Source organism: Zonotrichia albicollis, chromosome Z, assembly GCF_047830755.1.
Source record: "Zonotrichia albicollis isolate bZonAlb1 chromosome Z, bZonAlb1.hap1, whole genome shotgun sequence".
In the NCBI taxonomy this organism is placed as follows: Eukaryota; Metazoa; Chordata; class Aves; order Passeriformes; family Passerellidae; genus Zonotrichia; species Zonotrichia albicollis.
Window position 1 is genome coordinate 78,449,540 of NC_133860.1, and position 17,352 is coordinate 78,466,891.

At 43.1% G+C, this 17,352-nt stretch overlaps 1 long non-coding RNA gene across 1 annotated transcript in view; it reads left to right on the plus strand.

The window, feature by feature from the left end:
• LOC113459803 (uncharacterized) overlaps positions 1 to 16,648 on the plus strand; it is a 58,775-nt gene extending 42,127 nt beyond the window's left edge. Inside the window, exons 5-8 of the long non-coding RNA XR_003381352.2 lie at positions 8,388 to 8,590; positions 9,083 to 9,278; positions 9,539 to 9,655; positions 16,192 to 16,648. This is a non-coding gene — a long non-coding RNA (uncharacterized LOC113459803). The remainder of the gene's footprint in view (positions 1 to 8,387; positions 8,591 to 9,082; positions 9,279 to 9,538; positions 9,656 to 16,191) is intronic.
• Positions 16,649 to 17,352: the final 704 nt, after the last annotated feature.

A 17,352-nucleotide genomic window follows, 5' to 3' on the forward strand; every position in this document is an offset into this window, starting at 1 on the left:
GGAAAGAATGGGAAATCTCCAGGTGAGTTTGGTGGGCCTTCAGCTCAAGGTCTAAATGTCCAATTCTCCGAATAATGCCTGTGATTATTTGTGTACTTCTCTTCACTGATCATAATCTCTGGCTCTTGCTGTTGACTCAGGAGGAGCCATGCAGCAATTTGAAGGACTTACCTGGCAAGAGAGTAGCCTTGCTGTAAAAGCTGCAGGTCTTGCTGTCGGCAGTGCTCAAATCAGTCTCAAGTGACCACATGGAGTAAACGTACAAAAAGTCTCATCAGACTTCAATTTTCTGTTCAGTGTTTACTACAGACCTTTAAACAATTTTTGTTCTTTCCCATGAGCCTTTTGTTTGGCTGCAGTGTGAAGGGAACAGAACTGGAGGCCTTTCTCCCTCTTGTCTGCAATTATTTGTAATATCTTGCATCTTAATTTGCAACAATGGAAAGCAGAAAAAGAGCCAACCCTGCTTCATCTGATGAGAGCTTTGACCTGTTTTTCTTGGGTTTAAACAGCTGTAGCACACTCAAAGCAAAGGGCAGTCAGACCCCATTGCAAATTATTCCTAAATTCACCATTGGATGCTCTTTTGGAAAAATCCATTTTACACTGCTTGCTTCTAGTTTTGAATGCTTACATCGTACTGTGTATAATTTGAAAATTATTTTCAGTGGTCATGATTTTTTCCCTGGAGTGTCTTCCCAGGTAATCAAATGTTAGTGTTTTTTGTATTTCAGATATGCTAGCCTTTATTTTATTAAGTGCTTTGCATTCCTAACATGATGCTCATCTTCACTGATTCAGTGCTTAGAATCACAGAATACAATGATAAAGCAATTTGAGCTGGAATTCAGTAATTTAAGATCATTGAGTCCAACCATTAACCCAGCACTGCCAAGCCCACCACTAAACCTTGTCTCTTAGTGCCACTTCTACTTGTCTTTTAAATGCCTCAAGGGACAGTGATTCAAATACTTCCCCGGGCAGCGTGTTCCAGTGCTTGACAACCCTTTCGGTGAATAAATTTTTCCTGGTATTCAAACTAAACCTCCCCTGGTACAACTTGAGGCTGTTTCTTCTCATCCTGTCCCTCATTACTTGGAAGCAGAGCCTGACACCGCCTCATCCCCGGCTGTCCTCTCCTGTCAGGAGCTGTGCAGAGCCACAAGGGCCCCCTGAGCCTCCTTTGCTCCAGGCTGAGCCCCTTCCCAGCTCCCTCAGCCTCTCCTGGGGCTCCAGACCCTTCCTCAGCTTCATTTCCTTCTCTGGACTTGCTGGTTTTTCAAGTTGTGTGAAGAGCCCAGAGCAGGCCCCAGGATTTGAGGTGCGGCCTCAGCAGGGCCGGCCCAGGGACGGGCCCTGCCCCGCTCCTGCTGCCGCCCCCCGGCCGGCACAGCCCCGGGGCCATCGGCCTCTGGGCCCCGGGCACCCCTGGGCTGTGGCCGGCTGCTGCCACAGCACCCCCGGGCCTGTCCCAACCCTTTCCCCCAGCCTGGAGCTCCATGGGGCCGTTGTGAGCCCAGGGAAGGACCCAGCACTGCCCCTGGCTGTCCCTCAGCCCATGGATCCGGGCTGGCCAGAGCCCTCTGCAGAGCCCTCCTGCCCTCCAGCACATCCACATCCCACCCAGCCTGGTGCTGTCAGGAGCTGCCTGAGGGGCCCTGGATGCCCCCTTTGGTGAGGATGTCAAACAGGCCTGGCCCAGCCCTGATCCCATGGGAGCCCCCCTGGTGCCAGCCCAGCCGGGTGTCCCTCCATGTCCCACTGCTCCCGGCCCTGCCTTCAGCCCGTTCCTCCCCTGGGCACAGGGCCCCGTCCATGGGCAGCCAGTTCCTCCAGGAGATGCTGTGGGAGAAGGTGTCAAAGGCTCTGTGAAGCCCAGGCAGACACATCCACAGCCTGTCCCTGAGCAGCTCACCTTGGCACAGGAGGAGACCAGCTTGGTCAGGCAGCATCTCCTAAACCCTGGCTGGCCGGGCCTGATGCCCTGGCTGTCCTGTCCCTGCTGCTGGTGGCACTTAAGGTAACCTGCTCCATGGCCTCCCTGGCACTGAGGGCATGTGACAGGCCTGTAATTCCTGGACGAAAGGCTGGAGGTTCTCCTTAGCTCTCCTTCTGTTGTTGATTAATTTATAAAAATAAATACATTGTCAGCAGCCAGATTAAGTTCCAGCTAGGTTTGGACCTTCTAATTTTCTTCCTGCATAACCTCACCCTTGTTGTCCTCCTCAATCTGGCTGATTCTTCATCCAAAGGTTGTAAGCTCTCCTTTTTTTTTCCTGAATTTCAGACACAGCTCTTTGTTCAGCCAGGCCATTCTTCCCCACTGCCTCATCTTATGGCACATGAGGTCAATCTCCTACACCTTGAAGAATATCCAGTATTCTTGGGTTCCTTTGTCCTCCAGGAAGCCCTCCCAGGGAGCTTTCTGAGCCAGTCCCCTAACCATGGCAAAGTCTGCCCTCTGGAAGTCCAAGGTGGCTGTACTGCTCACTTCTCAGGAAATCAAAAATCACATTTCCATGATCACCAAGCCCTCCAGCTGTCCCATCACCCACCAGCCCTTCTCTCTTCCTGAAGAGACAGTCCAGTGGCCATTTTCCCTCATCGCCTTGCTCACCAACTATCAGGAGCTTCTCTGCCATTTCAGAAACATCCTAGACTGTTTCCTCTGTGCTCTGTTGTATTTCCAGCAGACCATGGTCAATTGATGTTTTCCACAAGAACAAGAGACTCAAACATCTCCCAGCTGCCTCTTTCTCCTGGTTGGGTGGTCTACAAGAAGTCTCTCACTGTGATGTCTTGTTGGCCTTCCCCCTGATTTCTGTGCATGAACCATCAACCTTTTTGTTAGCATCATCAAACTCTCTACAATCAAAACATTCCCTGACATACAGGCCTTGCATCCCATGGAGAGACCAGTGGCTGAGAACTGGGAAGTGTTTGGTTAAAGCAGTAACTGCTGTAATTTTTCTTCTTACCTTGAGCCACATATGTTCCTGTCTCTCCTGCCTGGAGTGTTGCACTGACTGTGGTAAGAGGAAGGTTTTACAAAATCATTGCAATTTAAGGAGCAATTACTGCATGCTGTTCGAAATTTTTCACCTGAGTCTCTTTGGTCTGAATCCAACACCCAGTGAATCTAGCAGTCTTTGCCTGGTGTGTAAAGATATTTGATCAGGTTAACCACAAAGTCAGTGTTTCAGGGAGGAACAGTAACATTTCCCAGTATATCCAGAGTGCTTTTATTAATCCCAAGGTGTTTAAGGTTTCATGCATTGTACTTCTTCCTGTAAGACACTAAAAAATCAGGTGGCAATAATGGTGGAAATGCAGAAAAGTGCTACAGAGCCTCAATCAGAATGACTGAAGTCACCTGCTGTTCCCCTGAGGAAACAGAACTGGGAGTGAGTGTGTTGGAGGACAAACTCATTTCCTGTGGCCCCTCTTTGAAGGAAGCCCAATAATTTCAGGGTTGTCAGAACTTGCTTTTAAAAACTTCTGTGGTCTGAATACCTGTAAATCTAAAAACACCAGACTCTCCCTCCTTGCTTAAACAGCTGGACCTCCCCCTCCTCCCCCAGCAGTTTCTGTCATGACACTGAGGAAGGAATAACAACAACAAAAAGGGATGATGGCAAATTGTTTCTTATCAGAGGAAGTCTACTTCATAACTGACTCACTGGAATAATTATCTGTCAAATTGTCTCTGTGTGTAGGAAGAGTATGCGTTTCCTTTCCTCAGCCTGAATTCATTATAGTTCTTACCAAACTGGACTTTCCTTCAAGAGGATTTCTTTGCTATTTAGTGGGTTCTTGGTGTTTAGGAAGGGAACTAATACTTGGAGGGAGCTTTAAAATCCCATTACCCTGAGATTTTTATTTTAGTAAGCAAGGCTTACCATAACTTGCAAGAACAGTGTGACCACTCTGGATTAGGCCACTGGTTATTTTCCTCATGATTTTGATGGAGTCCAACTGCAAATAAATAAATAAAGGGCAAAATCTCCAAAATGCAGCTAGGCAGTTTGATCAAACTGTGACACAAGAGAGAACATTTTTCTTCTAATCCATGTGAGCTGTCCATATACCCAGTAAATAATGAGGTATGTGTCTACCAGTTTTCTAAAGCTATTTTGGGAGCTGTATGAATAAACAGGAAGGAAAAATTAAAGCTGAGATTTTTTTGCCCTCTCCCATTCTTGAAGAGAGTATTTTCAAAGTTTTTTCTTAAAAAATGAAGTTTTAAACAATACTCACTCTACTCTTTGTTGTTAATGTAGCCAGGAGCACTGATTATAGCCATCAAGTCATTAATATTGCAGAAAACCCACAAATGATGTGCAGAGAGCCTTCACATGAGAGGTGTCCATGTTCATTAAAAATATTACCTTTCTTTCTCTCTAACATTTTGGCTTGAAGATTTGTCTCCATCCTACATCAAACAACAGGGTAGAAAACAGGACCCTAACATTATCCAGCTCACTTCCACCTTTTTATCTGATTCTTCTTTAAAGAGCTCTTGGATGGGTGATCTGTTGTTTGTCATTCATCACTTGTAGCTTGCTTTTTTATTTTCTTCTAAGATAAGTCATCAAAGAGGAGTGGGGGTTAAAATGCAATTTGGAATAGCATCACAGATTGCAAGGCCAATGTTGCCTGACTTCCCACATGATTCAAGCAAGTGCTCCAAGCCTGTATTTCTCATTGCCCTGTGGTAGTAAATTACAGTAGCTGGTGATAGCAATCAGAGGTGAGGAGAATAGTCTTTCTTTCTATTGCTTTGCAGGGTAGAATCCAGAAACATTTCTCTTTGCCAAAGAAGAGCTCTCCACCAGACACTGTGTGTGTGTTTAAGTAAAAAGAAGGAGATTTACCTTCTGAAGCTCATGTGAAATCATTGAAACTTGACATCATTCCAAGACATTGCATGAAAGGGGGTTACACTCCTTGAAGCCTTAAGCCAGGGCAGGAATGTGACTGACCAATCAGCTCCAGCATGTCAGGAACCTCAGAGCCATGGAAATTGCTAAGAGTGGAGAAACACTTGCTTCTTTATTTATCAGCCATTGAATTTGTGCAGAGCCTGTTGAACAGACTTCCTCACAGCAGACCTGGCTAGGATGGACTTGTGCCAGGGAGCCAGTGGTAGCAGATGAAACCACCTCTAAGAAAACAGAGTTCTAAGTTGAAATAAATCATATATAAAAGGTGTCTGAAGACAATCCTCAGGTGCTAATCTGATTTCTACAGTGTGGAACTGATGTGACTGGGTGTTGTCTGCTCACATGGTGAAGAAATCACGTAACAAATGTTCCCTCATTTCCTCCAAGGATTAATTCTTCTAGGTGCAAACATGGGGGGCTTTACACCTAAACCAAATGTGAACTTGGAGGTCTGCCTTTACAGGTCAGTCACTTGACTCAGGAATTTCCTTAAAGGTGCAGTGGGACTGGGAGGCACAAGCTGAACCTTATGTTGACAGTGCTCAAAGGATGTGCTGTAGCCACTAGCTTTGCATCAAAGGAAGGGAAACTGTTTAGGATAGAGGTAAGAAAGAAAACCTGCATGCAGCAGAAACTCTGGGGAGGTCGTTAGCAAGACAGGGTGTAACTGTCTGAGCTGGTGTCAGAGCAGGACACAGGTCTTATTGTTAGAACATATGTGGAAAATGCAATGGAATACGAAGATGCACATCTATATCACTTATATCTATAGCTATACCTATATCTGTATCTATCTATATCTATAAATCTATGTCTATTATCTACATCCATCTGTATCTAATCTATTTTTATCTCTATCATCTATCTGCATCTATATCATCTGTGTCTGTATCTCTATCCCCATGCTTCTGTGTGTACTTACCACCTCAGCATGAACGATCTATGAAGAAACAGAAGGGGGACTGAATGAAGGGAAAAACATCAAAAATCGGTTCTAATTATTTTCTAATTTTATTTCCCTTTGCTAGCTGCAGTTCTCAGAAGGAATGTTTGCAAGCCAGCTTGTAAACATGCCAGTTTAAAGTGTATGCAAACACAGCATGCCCTTTGCACGTCCTCAGAACAGCTGAGTGCACAGGTGAAAGCCTGTGTCTCACAGATGTATCTCAGTGCTTTCTGCTCTTCTCTGTTTCAAATCCTGTCCCACTGTGATTCAGAGAACATTTATAGAAGTCTCCTCAGCATCTTGTTTGTGGTGGCATCCTGGGAAAGCAGCACTGTCGTTTCCTTCTGCTGGAGGGGAAAAGAGGAGGTTATCATTTAACACACACAAAGTAATGGGTAGGTCAGGTCTTCTCCCAGTGTTTCCCTGGCAGCCAGGTTGCAGCAGTGAGGACCTGACCAGAAGCAGTCTGGTAGTGTTAAAGCCAGTAAAGCAGGGCTGGGTTACACCAGCTGGGGATCCGAGCACTGTCTATACCCTTAAAAATAACCCAAACAAACAACACAGACTCTGCTTGTGCCCTGGTGTGCTTTTTCAGATGGTTCATAAATTTATTTGACTGGATGCCCAACATGGACCACCTGCTATGTTGATAGAACAAAGAAATGAGCTTGAAGGGTTGCTAAAAAACCTGAAGGAGGAGAGGGAGAAAAGCCCAGTGTCTGACTGACATCCTTGGTAAGGGGCAACCTTGCTGCATAAACATAGGAAGCAGCCATTCTTTCTAACTTCTCATTTTCATAAAGGTCATGTCACCAGCTGGCCTCCCAAGCCTGCTTTCCCCCTGACAAAAGAAAGACATGCTCCTTGTCAGTGTCAGAGGAGCTGGAGGTAGAAATGAGTTTGGTTCTCCAGCCAGACCCTCCATTGTTTGGGACATATTTTATTATTTGAATTCAAAGTCTGGAATAAGCTCAGACTTTTTGTATTACTCATAAGGGTTACTATTAGTAATCCTATTACCCATGTGAGTTTCTATGTGAAATGCATGTTCCTAATCTTAAGTTTTCTCTGAGACAGTCATTCCCTCAGAGGTGGACAGCAACCAAGGCCTTCCCTCTGGTCCATACTGCCTACTATTCATGGCCAGGTTTCCAGACCATGACTAAGTAACATACTGAAAATTATATCTTGACATGCACCTTGGAGAATATAACACGTGTAGGAATAATTTCACTAGGTTTTGGTTTTTCTCCCTGAATAAAATGCAGTTGTTAAGCAAACCACAAATTCTGCCAGCCCAGAGGCCTCAGCACAACACATGAATGCGAATTTATCAGTGTTCTGGTGAATTAGATGAAAAAGCCTCCTGCATAAGCAGGGGGAAGACCTGCATGGATCTCACACCAGAGCAGGTAAATGAGAAGAGCTACAGAGTGCCTGCTGAATATTTTTAAATTTTCTGCAAACTTTATCTTCACAGAGTGTGTTAGGAGTTTCAGAGAAGAGGGCGGAGGTGCACGTGCTGTAAGTAAAGGCCAGAGATACCTCATTAGGACCTACAGTCCCAGTGCTTCAGAAAACTTTGAGCATTCTCTGGTCACAGAAAGGAGATAGAATGATTTTAAGGGCTGTGAATTGCTTGTGCTTTTATATCAGAGCTGTTACTGGAAGTCTCTTTGTGTAGCTAATGATAGCAAGCAGTTTGTCTGTTTTTATGGCAGAATATATTTTGGTCCAATTGTGCTCCTTTTTTTTGTGCCTTGTAATAAGCTTCTCTCAATTCTCTCTGCTTCTAGAGTGCATAAATCATTTTATTTATCAGTAATATGTGCTGGAGTTGAACATAATTTCTTTATTTTTCACTATTCTTAGTCATGCTGGAGTTATAGTTTGCCTGGTCTGCATCTTGACTTCCAAGCCTCACTCCTTGTAAATGGAAAGAAACCTTAAATACAGTTTAGATATGAATGTTCTCCTTTGCTCTTCCTCACCCCTTTTTCCCTCATGCCAAAGCATCTTTGGAGCTTACTGTTGGTTTATGTCTGTGATATTTGGTTGCACTTAAGATTTTGGGGGTTTATTACTTTCTGGAGAAGACGTGTCTTACGTCTTCTCCAGAAAGTAATAAAATGAACCTTTCTCTACAGCACCATTACATGTTGGAGAGTGCTCCTCCATGGATGCTTATTTGGAAAAGCCAGTCCTAGCCTGGCTGGATCATTGTGGGAATGGGAGAAAAGTTTAATGCCATTGCAGTTGTTTTCTACCTGCCAAGATTCCTCTCAAATGCTCTTGTAACTTTCACCAGCTCTGGTGGTATCAGGCCAGGCACTGGCAAGACTGAAATTTTAGCAGTTTTATGTTGTTGTGCCATGCACAAGATTTTGGTGTGTCTCTGTACCATCCATTAGCATTTTCCCTCTGATCCTGCCCCTTTTTTCCACCGTATTTTCCTCTTGTGGGGTATTGGTCTTTCATGTTGCATTCCTGTGTCTCAGCAGGATCATTGCTGGCTGGTCCCAGTGCAGAAGTTGTAGCTGACCTGTAGCAGGTGACAGCTGAAGAAGTGGACTGATGGCAACCTCAGAAAGCTGAAAAAAGGGAAATGCAAACCCCTGTGCTGTGGGTGGGACAGGAAGGATGTAGAGAAGGATGCGTGGGCAAGGAGTACCAGCAGCTGGGCTCTCCTGGGAGGCTCAAGGTGAGAGGGTCTGGGCACACAGCTTGGAAGGGGGATGCTGCTTTGAGGCAAAAAATGCACATTTGGTCCTTTGGATGGTGGACTGAACCAGGAACCAGGTTGCCCAGAGAGGCCATGGAATTTTCATCCTGGATTGTTCGCTCCTGCTAGCCCTGGCTGTGTGTGGGGTGGGCTGGAGCCTGCCTGAGGTCCAGGCTGACCCACTCCACTGCTGCCTGAGGTACAGACAGAGCTCACCATGGCACCACTGCTTATTTCCACTATTTTCCTCCTCTGAGAGTTTTTCTTCCCCAGAATTTATCTCTTGAAATAATATTTTCAAGAGATATAATATTTTCCACTCACAAGCCTTTAACTTGGTGATGCTTTCCTCGAGTATGAAAGCAGTGGGAGAATTGTATTTTTAAAGGAATCCCCTCTTGAGTTACGGATGACATGCTTGCGCCCTTGTGAAATGTGTTTGCTCAGAGTCCCTTTCTTTGCTGCTGCCAGCCTTGTGGTGATCCTGTGCCCATGTGGCTTTTCCTGGTGGCTTCCCCGAGGCTCCCTTGGGCACACACAGCGCTGGCTGCCACGAAGTTCACCACGGGACTGAAATGAGAATAATTTTGCAGCCTGGGAGATGGATTCCTGCCTGTCAGAAAGGCCATTCCAGCGTCCAGGGTGCATCCTCCGTGTTAATCGACAGGTGAGGAAATGTAAAGGTTTCTTCACACCCTCCTTGCTGTGGGTTTCTTTCAACTAAGCCATTTTATTTCTGTTTCTGAGGGACAGAGGGAAGATGCTGTTTCTTCTGTTTCAAGGCCTTAGGGTTAGAACTTCATCTTTGGCTGTCTTTAGGTTGCTACATCAAAGTAGGCAGTAAGAAATTAAAACCACCCGGATAACATAATAAAAAAGAACAAGCCATTTAGGAAAAAAAAAAAAAATCAATATTTTGTCTTTTAGGTCCCCAGTGAGAAATACTTCTGCAGAGAAGACAGAGGGGAAAACATGAACAATGGGCTTCTCCTGCCCTAATTGCAAGTACAGCAGGCATGTCAAGTGTGAATTTGAGAGACAGAGGTAAGGACTTTGTAAACAGGAACAGAGCTGCTGAAACAGAAGGACAATAGCTAAGGACCAACCTGTAGCTAAATCTACCTCCAAGAAACCTTATCTGAGGAAATAAGTATAATTCTAGATCAATGTATCTTTGTTTTATCTCCTGCTGAATGCCCTTGCTGCCTTTTATATAAAGCTTGATTGTATAAATGGGTGTCATGTTTTGTAAATACTTCCAGGTGTGGGAAAAACAGGTGGGGGAATGGCTGATGTCTGGATGTCACTTGGATGGCATAAAAAAAAGCAGCTGCCGGTTTTCTGAGCTGCTGCAACTGGACCTGACCAGAGCAAGGGTCTTTGGGGCCATGAAAAGGTGTTAAAATCTCATTGGGCTTGCCTGTCCACAGAGGATTTAGTCTCCAGAGGCAGAGCAACAGTCACGTTTTCAAACACTGTGTTTTTGGGTTTAGGGGCACCTTTCCTACCCATTTAGTGAATATAGCCACTCTCCTTTATTGACATTATGGAGTGAAAAGTGACTGCTCCACCAGCCAAAATAAATTAAACCTGCCTTGTTAGGATTGCCGCCTCTGAGCATTAAAAGTGCGAAACACACTCTGGGCAGCAAGTCATTAAATATACAGGGAAAAGGTGCAGAGGTTAAAGAATACTCAGATAAGTTAGATATATGCAAGTCAGCAGGGCCTCATGAAATTCACCCTGGAGTACTGCAGGTAGTGGCTGAGGTGATCTCTGAGCTATTAGCAATTATCTCTGAGAGGATGAGTGAGGTCCCGGCGGACAGGAGAAAGGCAAACACAGAACCTGTCTTTGAAAAGGGGAAATGGGAAGACCCAGGGAATCACAGGCCAGTCAGCCCTGGCTTTGATACTGAGAAAAATGCAGGAGCAAATTATTGAACAATCAATTTGTAAACACCTAGAGGAAAATAAGGTGATAAGAAACAGCCTGCTCGGGTTTGTCAAGAACAAATCACATCAAAGCAATCTCATTTCCTTCTTTGACAGAGTAACTGGCCCAGTGGATAAGGAGGAAGAAGCAGATGTGATAGATCTTGACTTTAGCGAGGCTTTTGACACACATCCACATGACATTTTCATAAGTAAACAGGAGAAATATGGTTTAGATGAAGTTATTATGTGATGGGTGCAAAACTGAAAAATTTGGCTTATCAGTAAAGCAGTTATCAATGGTTTGTTGTCAGACTGGGAAAACATATCAAATAAGATACCACAGAGGACTGTCTTAGGTCCAGTATTATTCAATGTTTTCAGCTTTGATGATGGAATATGTAGAAAACTTAAAAAAATTGCATATGATACTGAATGAGGAGGGGTTACAAACAGAACAGGATTTGAATACGAAATGGGCTTGATAAATTGAAGAAAGTGTCTGAAATCAATAGGATGAAATTCAATAAAGGAAGACAAGTGCAATGTATTACTTTTGGGGAAGGAAAAATCAAATGCACAAGTATTAAATGGGAAACAACTAGTTTGAGAGCGGTTTTCATAAAAGAGGCTTAGCACAGAGCACAAGCAAAATGAAATCCAGCAATGTGAAGATGTGTGAAGAGTAAATTCCACGATTGTATGAATTAATAGCAATATCGTGAATAACTTGGAAATAATTATCTAGTTCTGCTCTGAGTGGTGAAGTCTGACCCAGGAATATTACATCTGTGTCCAACAGTAATGGCACATTTTGAAAATCATTCTCCTTTAGATGGAGAAAGAACAAAGCCTAGAAAACAATTTTTGTGAGGAAAAGCTGAATTAACTGAGTATGGGCTTTTTTCTAAGGAAAAAGTGTAATGCATCTACAGTATGCAAAATATTATTAAAAATCTTGTAAAGAAAAGGGAACTTGCCTGCTTTCCCTGTTTAAAATGATGTAAAAAAGAAAAAGAAAGATAAAAGGATGGAATAAGCTCAAGCAGATAGAGAGATGTTCTGGCTATGGGAATGATACTGCACTGGAACAGGGTTTCTGAGGATATTCTGGAATCCTTGTTTCAAGTCCTGAAAATGGGTCAGACAGACATCTGTCTGTGATGTGAAACAGATGTCCTCTGGAGGGTACTCCTACTTTTACATTTCTACAGTAATTCATACTCCTCAGTCAAGAGAAAAGCTCACATGAACAAGATAAGCAAGAATTAAATGCATGGATATAAATTTCCTCCCAGACTCCCCTTTGCACTTTTCCACTGCAAAACTTCTTTTTTTGGATTTATGTACACTTATCACACAGTCCCCTGTTCTCCTTTTTACCTGTCTTTGCTTTGAAACAGAGGGAAGAGTTGCTAGTGATTCCATAATTAAATGAAAGATTATGAAGCTAGGCAGGGCTGTCTTCTATTCAAACATGAAATCATGCACGTTCATTCTCCTGGGCTGGCTGCTGGTACAAAATCAAGACCAAGAGACTTAAAAAACCCTCAAAACACCAAACATTTTTGATATTATCTGCTGAAAGGTGCTCTAAAAAATGCTTTGCTCTTTTCCTCTTTTTAATTTTGATGAAGATACACAGTCAGAGAATGAAGCTTTATGAACATGCATTCTCCCTTTTAATGATAGACATGAGACAAACTGGATAGTACTTTTATGATGTTTTATTGGCATGATTTTGAATAGACAGAATGCTGCAAACCCTCTGCATCTTTTTCCTGTGCGAGCCACGTGCATCCCGAAACATAGCCTTGAAATACTTAGTGAGAAGTAGGATCTTCATTTAGGGCTGTAAGGCCAGAAATCTTAGTCATCAAGTGTTGTTTTGTGTGAAGACTATGAGAAGAAAAAGCTACTTTTAAATGACTGATCTAAACTAACATGTTTAACTGCAGGATTTGCACTCTGCATTGTGGGGGATGCCACACTCAAGGAGCAGAATGTCTCTTCTCCTCCATGTGCTTGGCTTTGTGATGATACCTGCACAAAATAAATTTGTGAAACCCTTCTTAAAAGGCTACAAGGCTGTGCTCACCAGTGAAGAAGTGCTTGCCTGGCTGTGAAATTTGGATTTCCTTTGTATTTCTATGAAACCTTTCCAGTTGCAGGAACCAGGGATGTTGTAGTTTTTGTAGATGTTGGTGAGATGAATGTACTTGCTCCCAAATTTGGGACCAAATGTGGAGGTTTAGGAGCAGAAATGTATGTATTTGTGAAAGGAATATTTATTTTCCCTTGGGAGGGGTTTGTCCAGGCTGTGTAGGGAGTGTTCCCGAGCATCCAGAGGGAGCCAGGGCAGCTGGACCCAGGCTCATGAAGGATGCTAAGGGTGCATCCATGTGATGCTGTGCTTCATGCTTGTAGGCATCCATGCCAAGGTTAACAGTGTTACCAACCTTCCTTTTCTCTGTTTTGTTCTGGCTCACATTTTTAACCTCCATGCTTTAGTTGTACCTGTTTTTAAAGTCTCATATTACCATTTGCAACTGAGTGTTTGTCAAAAACTGAGCCCCCCAGGATCTACTAAAGTGCCAGCAGTATTTTATACACTACTAAAGTCCTGCTAAAAGACTATTTTGAGACTTCACTGATTCTGTAAAGAAAAATAAACTCATAGTTAGTGACCCTTGTAGTATGGTTGAACTGATAGGAAGATGCACCACTACTTACATTTATGGTGAGGGCTACAGCACATAACTTTTAAGAGGGAATTTTGTAGCAGAAGGTTTTGGGAGGTCACTGGTAATACTGTCATTATCTTGCCTGTGAGAAGATAGAACCATATTTAGAGCCACTTTTACCCCTGTTTTCTGTAATACAATAGTTTTTGAGCTTTCATTAGCTACCACAAATGAAAGATTTGTGGTAGTATGGAACGAAGTGGGTTCTTCTTACCACTTGCAAAAGGTCTTATTAAACATAAAGTAAAATAAAGCTTCCTGGATCTAAATATAGACAGGACTAAATTGGCAGATCTCAGTAAACATGATTGCTTAGTAATGGAGATAATGCTGAGTGAGCTTTATAGAAGGGTAAAAAAACCTAAATAAAAATATTTTTGTCTGAAATGCTGCCAAAAGTCAATGCCTCTTTTCCCCTCTATGAAACAACATTGTCCTTGTTTTCCATCTCAACCAGCTTGAGACATCTCACTGAAAGACATTTTTCCCAGTCTGAAACATATCCACAGCCTGTTCCACACTAAAATTATCAACCATACAAGTTGTATAATGACAGTCAGGAAAAAAAAAACCAGTCTAGGACTGGATCAATTCCTGACCATATTTCTGTTTTGTTTTTTGTTTGCATTTTTTTTTTAAGAATTAATGCTCTATTCACAGAATAACTCATCTAGGGAGGAGTAACCTCTAGGTAATCAGTTGGTCAGGCAGCATAGACGACACCCATCGTAGACATTGTGCATCTTTAATTGTAGGGGTGATGCTGGTTAAGAGGAAAGATCTGTTCTTATCTTCAGGAGGGTTTAAGCCCATTTTTGAAGTCTCTAAAAGGTTGAGCTTCAGGCTGAGCTCTGTGTTGTGCCAGAGGGAAGCACTTTGGAGGGGCTGGGTGAGCACAGCCACCCTTCAGCTGGGACTCAGTGTGGCTGTGCCCATTTCCAGTGACTCTCTGATCTCAGTTCTTAATCCCTGCGTGGAGAGATGGTGTCTTCTGCAGATTCTGGCTGTGCCAAATTACTGCAACACAAAAAACAAGAGAGGACACGCATGCAGATGTTGCAAGGTCATGCATGGGAAAAAGACAACACCAATAAGTAGAAACTCAAATTGTTGCTTGCTTACCAGCATTACTTAATTCAATTACATCCACTGAATTATCTGTAACAGCAGACTTTGTGGAGAGGTATGGCCCACCTGTGATACATATATAAATATATACATGTATATATTTATACACTATCATGGTGATAAATTTTAATGAGAGCTTCATCACAACCAGCTGGTGTTGTTTGAAACAAATTACATTAATAATGCGTCTGAATTTTCAGCACAGGACCAAATAATGAGAGTTGTAAAGCTGCAACATAATGTGGAGTCAACAGCTTAGTGGGCTGGCACTCCCACCTTAGGCAAGGCTCTGAATCTGCCTTCCTCTGTGGGATGAGGTTTAACCCTCCTTCCTCCACACCCCGCTGGGGTGTCACCGTGGTGCAGCCTCCTGGCACCGAGGAGAAATGCTGAGATCTCTGATGAGTGAGGCCTGTATTAACACTTGAGGTAGCACGTCTATTTTGGGGCCAGCAGCTCCCTGCTATGTGATGCTTCTGCTCGCTGCCTCCCTGCTTTGGAGCGCTCTGGGTCCTGCTCGCGCTGTGTGGGAGAGCTGGTGGAGCTCACAGCGCTCCTCTCCTCCTCCCGCTGCCCTGCAGTGGTGGAGGGGCAAAGGCAGGATGTGTTTCCAGTGTGCTGCCTCAGTCAGGATCCTAGAGGTCCACCGAGGCACTTGGACAAGGATCTGCACCATGCTGGCAGTGCTGTTCCTGTGGTGGAAAGCATCATGTCACGTTCCTGGTGATGTGGAGCAGAGGGACCTTAATGTGGGACTGGAATGCAACAGCACCGCTGTGCTGCACACTTCCCACTCAATGTGGAGCAAAACTCCACCACTCTTCTTGTTAAATATTCTCAGTACATGTGTTTAAGGTGTGCTAGAATGTCTTCCTTGCTTCTCTATGACTTCTGGCTGAAGATCAGCATGAACTCTTCAGTGCTCCCTTTCTCTTTCTTTGAGGGTAGGCAGCTCTCCTTACCAGCCCCACTTTCTGCCTGGCTACCCAATCCCATCAGGAATGATAAAAGGCAAATGTGTGTCTCAGTGTGTGCACAGACACAGAGATGCCCACGCCTGGGACTCTTGGTAAATACTTTAAGTGTAGAGTTTCTCTATCAATATTCTATTCTCCATAACCTATCTCTTTTACTCAGTCACTCTTGTGTGTCTTGACACTTAACTCTGTGAATGTTTTCTTTACTTTCTAGTTCATCATAAATTAAAGGACTTCTTGATTTTCCACAATGCCTTCCTTTTTTCTCCCTCTTCTTTTCTTTTTTTATTTTTTTTTCTGAGACTAATCTTCAGTTAATACTGAATTGTGAGCATATAAATAAAAAATGTCTGTTTTGTGTCTTTCTTGCAATAAATCTGATCATTCCTCATACTGCTGCTCAGGATATCTCCCCTAAGGTATGCTGAATTTGATCAAATCACTACATCACCGGAATGTTGAGTGTTACTCATTTGTGTGCTAATTACTCTTAATCTGGGCCCCTTTAAAAAGGTCGTCAATTAGACTTTATTGAATTGTCAGCCTTGGTAGCAGCGAAGGGAATCTGGTAGCTGGTGTAATGATGTCACAGATGGCTAAATACTCTGAAGTCTGAAGGGAAAAATGAATTAAATATAAGTTCAAGTTGCACAATGTGGTGTGAAAATGTGGGAGCCAGGCTTTTTGTGGAGGAAACTACTGTTCACAGCTGATTGAAGCTGACTCTAAAGACCTCTTTTATGGCACCCTCTGGAAAGAGCTATGAATAAATGACCCTTTCTCATCTTATTCCCAAGGTTCACCTTGAAATAGGTCTCTTCTACGTGGAGCAGATCTTCTGCCTTTTTAAGAACATCTCAAGGCCACCTTGCTGCTGTTTGTTTTCCTTTTCTGGAGGTTGGGACAAGAAGATGAAAACTTGTAGCTTGAATTGCTCAATACCCACCAGTTCTAAACTTTAACCTTACCTCAGCCAGGAATTTTTGAAGGTGTTTTGAGGACCTGGAATAAATGAATCCATATTTTATAAGCCAGTCTTTTAATGGATTTGCTGTGTGTTACTCCTGTCAGTGTGTCTCCAGAAAGAATAGGCGAGCAAATTTTTGTGTTTCCACTGATTATTTTTTTTGGTAAGCAATTTGGTCTGAGGAAAATTTTGAATGAAGAGCATTGCAACCAGAAGATAAATGGCAATCAATACTCGTTTCAACATAATGTATGCCTGAAATTATACTTACCTATGCACAAACACAATAATGGTCAAAATTCTGACATAAATAAAGATACTTTACACTTCTGATAGTGTGTTTCTTTTGTTATTTGACCTCATTTATTATTGGATATGTAATTTCCACTGCACATTTACCTCACATGCTTATTAGTCTTGCCCAGTCAAGTAACAGAAATTCATACCCCTTTTATTTGTGATATTGCACATTTGGAGAGTGTTGAGAAAAGCCATAGAAAGGAGATGTGCTCATTATCCTGATCAGAAAACAGGGCAAAATGACCAGTCGATTATGTGTGTACCTTACAGATCTCATTAATGGGTGCAATTTAGTTAGTCCTGAGGTAAAGATTTTTCAGGTCTTTTTGAGTGAATGGGAAGAGAGGGCAAATCTAGCTTTAAAAGGTTACCACCTTCTATAAAGTGTACTTGAAACTTTGGGAACTGAGAAATTCGAATGAAGGGCGGGGATGGTTACTGTGCTTTTTTTTTTTGGTTATTTTTCCTCCTCATTCAAATAAAGTCTGTCTGGGAATGGAGAGAAAGAGCCAGAAGCTATCTTCAGGAGGGACAGAAAGTTTCCAAACAAGGCAACTGAGTTAGCAGGGAACAACACACTGTGCTTGTAAAAACTTTCAGTGTTAGCAGGGAAGAAGGAGCAGCAGTGGTGTTGGTTCAGATGAAACTTCAGGGTTCTCTCCTGTGCACACATTTGGCTGGCTCTGCTGTG